Here is an 8637-nt window from a genome sequence, read left to right as displayed (position 1 = left end):
TGTTATGAGATGCTTCACAGATTCATTGTTGTTCTTTCTCATTGCATAGTACTCCATTGTGTGTATGTACCATAGTTTGTTTATCCATTTATCTGTTGATGGGCATCTAGGTTGTTTCCATCGTTTTGCTACTGTGAACAATGCTGCCATGAACATAGGTGTGCATACTGAAGCTGCTTTCTTGTACCTCGTTTGCTGGTCTCTGATAGAGGAGTCCAAGATGGTGGATTTGCACTGCGTTAGCTGGTAGGGGACCTCTGCATGAATCTCTCCTCGCTCTCCGTTTTCTGTCAGTTTTCTCACTCCATTTGGTGCTTGGCTGAGTTCTTTATCTCTTCATTTGATGTTTTAGGGTTTCAGGATTGTTGTTTTCTCTTTTCGGCTTAGTTTTTCGGATCTTTGCTGTGGAGAGACGGCGTGGTGCTTCTGCCTAGAGCGCAATTTTGCCGGAAGTCTGATCTCATATCTACTTTTGACTGTTAACCAACTCACCTTCAGACTTTGTTCTGACTCATGAGACAAGTAATTGAAAATAAGGTTACAGATTTAAAGGTCACAACCTTGATTTTCAAATGCTTAGAATCCCTTTAAACTGGGTTACTTTAAGGGAATTGTATGAAATACAAAATTGTTTCAATTATCACATCAATAATTAAAAAAAAAAAAAACTTTATCCACCCAGCTGCTATCAAAAAGAGGTGGCTAAAGAATGAAGGAAAACAAACTCTAGACATAAACATTATCAGATGGCATCTATTCTTATCTTTGTAATTCCTAAGTCAACAGACACAATTCTATTTTATCATAAATCCTCAATATGAAATCCCTTTACTTGATTCTGAAGGAATATCAGAAAATTCTTATGATTCAGCTAGTTTTCAGTAAATTACTCTGAAAAAAAGATTTACTAGGAAAAAAAAATTTTTTTTCATGTTTAGCCCAAATGCTAAGTGCATTTGATTGGGAACTTCTAAATAAGTTCAGTGTAGATGAAATGTTCTGATATACTATAAATCTGTCAGTCACTATAACTTTGATTTATTCAAGCAAAATTAAAATTTTTATTTTTCTTAATTTACATGTATTTTACATTAAAATAAACATGAACCAACTTCCCAAAACATGGTAGTTTTAAGACAATGTATTAATAAGTGTGGGCAGTCTACTAAAAATCTTTTCTGAGTAGCTACATGTGTCTTGTCAGTCTCTAAGACAGGACTTGAATATATCACATTTCCCAAAGTTATCTGTCCAGCTTTTACAATTAAGCATATATCATCCCATAAAGCCTCTGTTTCATGGCATAGAGCCTGGGAAATGGAGGCCTAGATTATTGGAAAGGCGATTTAAAAGAATTATAAGAGAAGGGGATAAGCAGTTGGTTAATGAAGAAAAGGTATCAAGAACTGGCTAACAGACATGATTACCAATCAGCTCCCAGCTTCAGACATGAAAAAAATACTCTGTCAATTCAGTCCTATAGTAAGGCGATCATATAATTCACCATTCAGACCAGGACACTTTTAAGAGTGAAAGGGGAAACTATTACACCAGGGCAACAAGTGTCAACCAGGACTGTCCCCAGGCCAACTGGGATATACTCTTGCCCCAACGATAAGCACACAAGGACTATTTATAACACACTGTAGCTTAACTGTATTATTCATGTAAGTCTTCTTCTGGTATACTTATGTTTCAGGAAGCAGATCAGTATTTTAGATGATACCTGCTGCAAACTGACAAAAACATATAAGAGACTATCACAAGAGCAGGTTGACCTACAGGGCAAACTGTCCTTATTTATGGAATCTGTTGCATATCACACTACCGAGTACTCCTTCATGAAACTCCAAGCTATTGGTTTTCAAGGCAGGGCGTCCTTGATTCTCCTACAACTTGATTTCTTCTTTATCTTCTTCATTAACTCACAAGCACTCTTCTATCTGCCTGCTAAACTTTGTTAGTGCCAGAGTTCATCCACTCCATATACAGTTTCCTTGGGTGTCTCACTGTCTCAAAGTTCTAACTACCACATATATAACAAGGACCTAAATCCTCAGACCTTACTGGGCATATCTAACCTGAATTTCTCATTTCTTCCACTACTGGCTTGTTTTCCCCATTTTCTACATCATTTATTTTTTAACTTTTTTTTAAATTTTGAAATCATTTCTAACAGAAAAGCTTCAAGAATAACACAAATAGCATTTTTTTCTGAGCCATTTGAAAGTAAGCTGCCAACATTATGCCCTATCATTCTGCTATATATAATCATAATCCAACAATCACACAGTCAAAATCAAGAAATTAACATTGACATCTCATCATCTAATCGACAGATTATCCTAATAATGCCGTCTGTAGCAAAAAAATTCAGTCCAGAATCATATTTTGCATTTCGTTCCTGTGTTTCTTTAGTCTTTTTCAAACTGGAACAGTTCTTCAGTCTTTCTACTTTTATTACCTTAGCACTATTGAGGACTACAGGCCATTTATTTTCTATAATGTTCCTCAACTGGGATTCGTCTGGTGTTTCCACATTATTAGATTCAGGTTATGCTATTTTGATAGGAATATCATAGACACAATGTTGTGTTCTTCCCATTGCATGGTGTCATGTGGTAAATAATTTTGATTTGTTTCAACTGGTGGTATTAACTTAGATCACTCAGTTGAGGTGGTATCTGGCTGATTTCTCCACTGTGAATTTACTCTTTTCCCCATTGCAATTAATAAATATTCTGTGGGGAGGTTCTTTGAGACTATGTAAATATTCTAGTTGCTCACCAAATTTGCAACTGCCAGTTTTAGCATCTATTGATGTTTCTTGGCTGAATTAATTATACTCTGATGGTTGCCAAATGATGATTTTCTAATTTCATCTATATTTATTAGTTGGTATTATACTATATAAAAGACCCCTGGTAGCTCAGTGGTTAAAGCACTCAGCTGCTAACTAAAAGGCTGGCAGTTCGAATCCACCAGCTGCTCAGCAGGAGAAAGATGTGGTAGTCTGCTTCTGTAAAGATTTACAGCCTTGGAAATCCTATGGGGCAGTTCTACTCTGTCCTATAGGGTCACTATGAGTCAGAATCAACTCAATGGCAGTGGGTTTGGTTTTTGGTTTATTATACTATATGGAAGAAAGGCCTGATGATCTACTTCTAAAAATCAGCCAACGAAAACTCTATGGATCAGAACAGTCCAATCCATAATCCATCATGGGGATGCTGCAGAACCGAGCAGCATTTTGTTCAGGTATGTTTAGGGTTGCCATGAGTCAGGGGCCGACAACAGCAGCTAACAACAACACTCTACAGCATGGAAATGTGTTTTCTTCTCCCAATTTATTTATTCATTTATGCATTTATAGTAGTATATAATAATAGATTATTGTTATAGTTAGTGGGTTAGAAGTCATTTGTATCATTTGTTTACTTGGGTGTTCAAATTGTCCTGGATTTGGTAAGTGGAAGGTCTTTCAAGTTGCTTCTGTGTGCTCTTGACATATTACTATTATTTTTTGAGCATCTCATTTTCTGAATCAGTAAGATGTTAAAGGCTCATCTTGTACTGTCCCTCTTCCTGTCTTGAAATCTGCCAGATTGCTTTTAGTGGGTAAAGGTACTTAGAAACCAAGATCTGGAGACAAAGTATGTTCATTGCTATTGGAGTAACACTATTCCCAGGCCTCATCAGTGTACAAGGCTAGAGAATATATGTATTGGTGTAAATTCAAACCATACTTCCAATATCCAATCCAACACCACAAAATTCACTCTAGTTTTGTATGTTCCATATTTATATTTATACCTATCTTCTCTGACTGTATAAAACCAGTCTGACATTGTTATGAATGTAAATTTGCCATATTTTATTCCTTTGTATAATATTTAGTAAAGATACATTAAATCCACTAATTCACTAATGATTTACAAGGTATACGTTAATAACATTACAAGATATATATTAATAACATTATCACCACAAAGGCACTAAGAAAAATATATGTTAAAGAAGTAAGATAACAAAAACAAAAATACCAGTAAAATATATTAACTAGAAATGTTAGAAGAGACTATTGCCAAAGTCTCAAAAATGGCACATGAAGAGTTAAAAAACAAACTGTTTCTGATAAAAATATCATAGAGAGAGGCAGGGCCAAGACAGCGGAGTAGTCAGGCACTTTCTGTGGTCCCTCTTACAACAAAGACCTGAAAAAACAAGTGAATCAATTACATATAACAATCTAGGAGTCCTGAACATCAAAGGAAAACTTGTGGAATCGGACTGAGCAACAGGAAGAGGGAGAGACAGTTTAGAAGCAGCAAGGAGTTGCCAGACTTGACCCAGTGGGAACCGACACCCTGCAGGCCAGATTGACTGGCATGTGCAGTGAGGCAAGCAGTAGTGCCTGGGATACGTTTTCCACATCAGGAGAGACAGAATGATGGAGAGTCTACTCAAGCCTCCAGAACCAGTGAAAACTGGTGCTCAATCAGCTAAAGATAAGTACATGCATCCAACCTACTGCGCAGATCAAAAAACACTCACTGTAGGGGAAACCTGTCTCCCATTTACCTGGCCCCTCCCCAGTCTGCACGGGGTCCCAGGCTGGCTTCTTCGATTGCTGACTGCCATGTCCCCTGGGCCGGAAGCAGGACCCATCACATGCCCTGAGTCATTCTTCTGGCTTTGGAGAAGGAACAAATTAACAAACAGGAAAAATTAATCTGCCAGCTCCCCTAAGCAAGGAACTCAGGATAGGCACAGCTCCTTTGCCTGGGCACAGGCATAAGGGGTCCACAGACTCTGAATGCCCTTCACTCCTGCACAGACCTGTGCAGGCCCATTTCAACAGCATAGGCCCTCATTAGAACAACACGATAGGGTATATACCTGAAGCCTAACTTCAACTATATCATCTATATGGTAGAGTGGCAGGTTCGTGACAGTTGACAGTGCTCTGCCCATTAAGCAGGGTCCTCATCTACCAACAACAGGGGCTTGACAACTGGTGGCTCCACCCATGCCACATAGCCACCCCTGACAGGGGTCCAAGAATAAATGATGTCGCCCAGTCCTTACAGCCAACAGCACTGGATGCCCAAAGCCTGGCTGCAAAACTGACCCACCTACACACTCCAGGGAACAGGGACATGTTTTCTTCCCACTCAGGGGCAGCCATCATTTCCCTGCCTTGCTCAGTGCATGACCCCCCCTACTGTAGCCAGATACCTGTGCCTACATCAATCACTCCTGCCTCTGTAGGACTGTAGGTAAGATAAGAGCCTGCACCACACACTTGGTGACCAACTACTTGGACACCTGAGCTGAATCCATACAAGAAAAGTAAATGGACTCCTGGACTCACAGACCTAGTAACAGATCTAACCACTTGGTGACAGGACATTACAGCTACAAAGGCTCCAATAATCAAACCAGATCACAGAAGAAGCCTATTTTGGCATATCAAAACAAAATAAAACAAGAAGCTAGGACACAGTAAGCAAACATAAAATAAATAAATATAATAACTTACTGATGGCTCGGACACAACAGTCAATATCAAATCACATAAAGAGGCAGACCATGATGGCTTCAGTAAGCAACCAAAAACAAAGAAATCAAGAAATTTTCTGGAGAAACAGAACTTCTTGGAATTACTGGAGGTAGAATACAAAGGTTAATATACAGAACTCTTCAAGATATTAGGAAGGAGATCAGGTAAAATGCAGAAAAATCCAAGGAAAACACAGACAAAGAAGAGAGGAACTTAAGAAGACTATAGAAAAGCATAACGACAAATTTAACAGGCTGCAAGAATCCATAGAGAGACAGCAATCAGAAATCCAGAAGATTGACAATAAAATTTCAGAATTAGACATCTCAACAGAAAGTCATAGGAGGAGAATTCAGGCAATGGAAGTCAGAATTAGTGAGACTGAAGATACAGTACTTGAGACCAACTTATTTGAGAAAAATCAGATAAAAGAATTTACAAAAATGAAGAAAACCTAAGAATTATGTGGGACTCTACCAAGAGGAATAGCCTATGAGTGACTGGAGCACCAGAACGGGGAGGAGAACAGAAAATACAAAAACACTACAAGATTTGGTAGCAGAAAACTTCGCTGATATTGTGAAAGATGAGAAGGTATCTATCCAAGCTGCTCACTGAACCCCACATAAGGCAGATCCCAAAAGAAAATCACCAAGACATACTATAATCAAGCTTGCCAAAACCAAAGATACAGAGAGAATTTTAAGAGTGGCTAGGGATAAACAAAAAGTCACCTACAAAGGAGGCTCAATAAGACTAAGCTCATATGACTCAGCAAAAACCATGCAGGCAAGAAGGCAATGGAATAACATATATAATGCCTTGAAGGAAAAAAATTGCCAGCCAAGAATTATATATAACACAACAAAACTGTCTCTCAAATATGATGGCGAAATTAGGGCATTTCCAGATAAACAGAAGTTTAGGGAATTTGCAGAAACCAAACCAAAATGACAGACACTAAAGGGAGTCCTCCAGTTAGAAAATCAATAAAATCAGATAACAACCCAAGACTAGAATACAGGAAGAGCAACCAGATAGCAACCCAGATAGGCAAGTCACAAAAATAAATCAAAGCTAAAACACTGAAAACAGGCAAACAGAGATGTCAATATGTAAAAAGATGACAACATTAAAACAAAAAAGAAGGAATAAAAAATGTAGACAGATCTTTCATATGCAGAGGAAGTCAAGGTGATATAAAGAAATAAAAGACTGGTATAAACTTAGAAAAATAGGGGTAAATATTAAAGAAATCACCAAGGAGACTAACAATCCTACACATCAAAATAAAAAACAAGAAAAATAAAAAGACTCAGCAAATACAAAATCAACAATGAAAAAGATGAAAAGAAAATACATCAAGAAAAACAACTCAGCACAGAAATTTAAGTGAAACAAAGCAAGTGTCCACAACACAAAAAAAGACATCGAAATGACAGCACTAAACTTATACCTATCAATAATTACACTGAATGTAAATGGGCTCAATGCACCAATAAAGAGACAGAGAGTGGCAGACTGGATAAAAAAACACGATCCAACTATATGCTGCCTACAAGAGATACACCTTAGACTTAAAGACACAAACAAACTAAAACTCAAAGGGTAGAAAAAAATATATCAAGCAAACAACGCTCAAAAAAGAGCAGGAGTGGCAATATTAATCTCTGACAAAACAGACTTTAAAATAAAATCCACCACAAAGGATAAGGAAGGACACTATATAATGATTAAACGGTCGCTACGCCAGGACGACATAACTATAATAAATATTTACACACCCAATGACAGGGCTCCAAAATACATACAACAAACTCTAACAGCACTGAAAAGAGAGATAGGCAGCTCCACAACAGTATTAGGAGACTTCAACACACCGCTTTCAGTGAAGGACAGAACATCCAGAAAGAAGCTCAACAAAGACATGGAAGATCTAAATGCCACAATCAACCAACTTGATCTCACATATACAGAACATATATGTTCATATACAGAACACTCCACCCAATAGCAGCCAAGTATACTTTCTTTTCCAGTGCACACGAAACACTCTCCAGAATAGACCACATATTAGGCCATAAAGCAAGCCTTAACAGAATCCGGAGCATCAAAATATAACAAAGCATCTTTTCTGACCATAAAGCCATAAAAGTAGAAATCAATAACAGAAAAAGCAAGGAAAAAAAATCAAACACATGGAAACTGAACAACACCTTGCTCAAAAACTACTGAGTTACAGAAGAAATTAAGGATAGAATAAAGAAATTTATAGAATCAAATCAGAATGAAAACATATCTTACCAAAACCTTTGAGACACAGCAAAAGCAGTGCTCAGAGGTCAATTTATAGCAATAAATGCACACATCCATACATAAGAAAAGGCCATAATCAAAATATTAACTCTACAACTCGAACACACAGAAAGAGAGCAGCAAAAGAAGCCCCTGGGCACCAGAAGAAAGTAAATAATGAAAGTTAGAGCAGAATTAAATGAAATAGAAAATAGAAAAACAATTGAAAGAGTTAACAAGACCAAAAGTAGGTTCTTTGAAAAGAGCAACAAAATTGATAAACCATTGGCCTCACTGCCAAAAAAAAAAAACAGGAGAGGAAGCAAATAACCTGAATAAGAAATGAGATGGTGATATCACAAAACAATCAACTGAAATTAAAACAATCATAACAGAACACTATGAAAAACTGCACTCTAACAAATTGAAAACCCAAAGGAAATAGACAAATTTCTAGAAACACACTATCTACCTAAGCTAACACAAACAGAGGTAGAACAACTAAATCAATCTATAATAAAAGAAGAGATTGAAAAGGTAATTTAAAACTCCCAACAAAAAAAACTCCTAGCTGGACAGTTTCACTGGAGAATTCTACCAAACATTCAGAGAAGAGTTAACACCACTACTACTAAACGTATTTCAGAGTATAAAAATGGATGGAATACTCCCAAACCCATTCTATGAAGCCAGCATAACCCTCATACCAAAACCGGATAAAGACACCACAAAAAAAGAAAACTACAGACCAGTACCCCTCATAAACATAGACGCAAAAA

The 8637-nt window shown here is 37.3% G+C and overlaps 1 protein-coding gene across 5 annotated transcripts in view; it reads right to left on the bottom strand.

Annotated features, from left to right (window-relative positions):
- Nucleotides 1–8637, bottom strand: part of TRIQK (triple QxxK/R motif containing) — a 92936-nt gene that overhangs the window by 60944 nt on the left and 23355 nt on the right. The gene's annotated exons all lie outside the window — the stretch shown is intronic.

This window comes from Trichechus manatus, unplaced genomic scaffold (genome assembly GCF_000243295.1).
Source record: "Trichechus manatus latirostris isolate Lorelei unplaced genomic scaffold, TriManLat1.0 scaffold00009, whole genome shotgun sequence".
NCBI lineage: Eukaryota > Metazoa > Chordata > Mammalia > Sirenia > Trichechidae > Trichechus > Trichechus manatus.
Note: the sequence above shows the minus strand (reverse complement) of the source record. Positions and strands in the feature narration are given on the sequence as shown.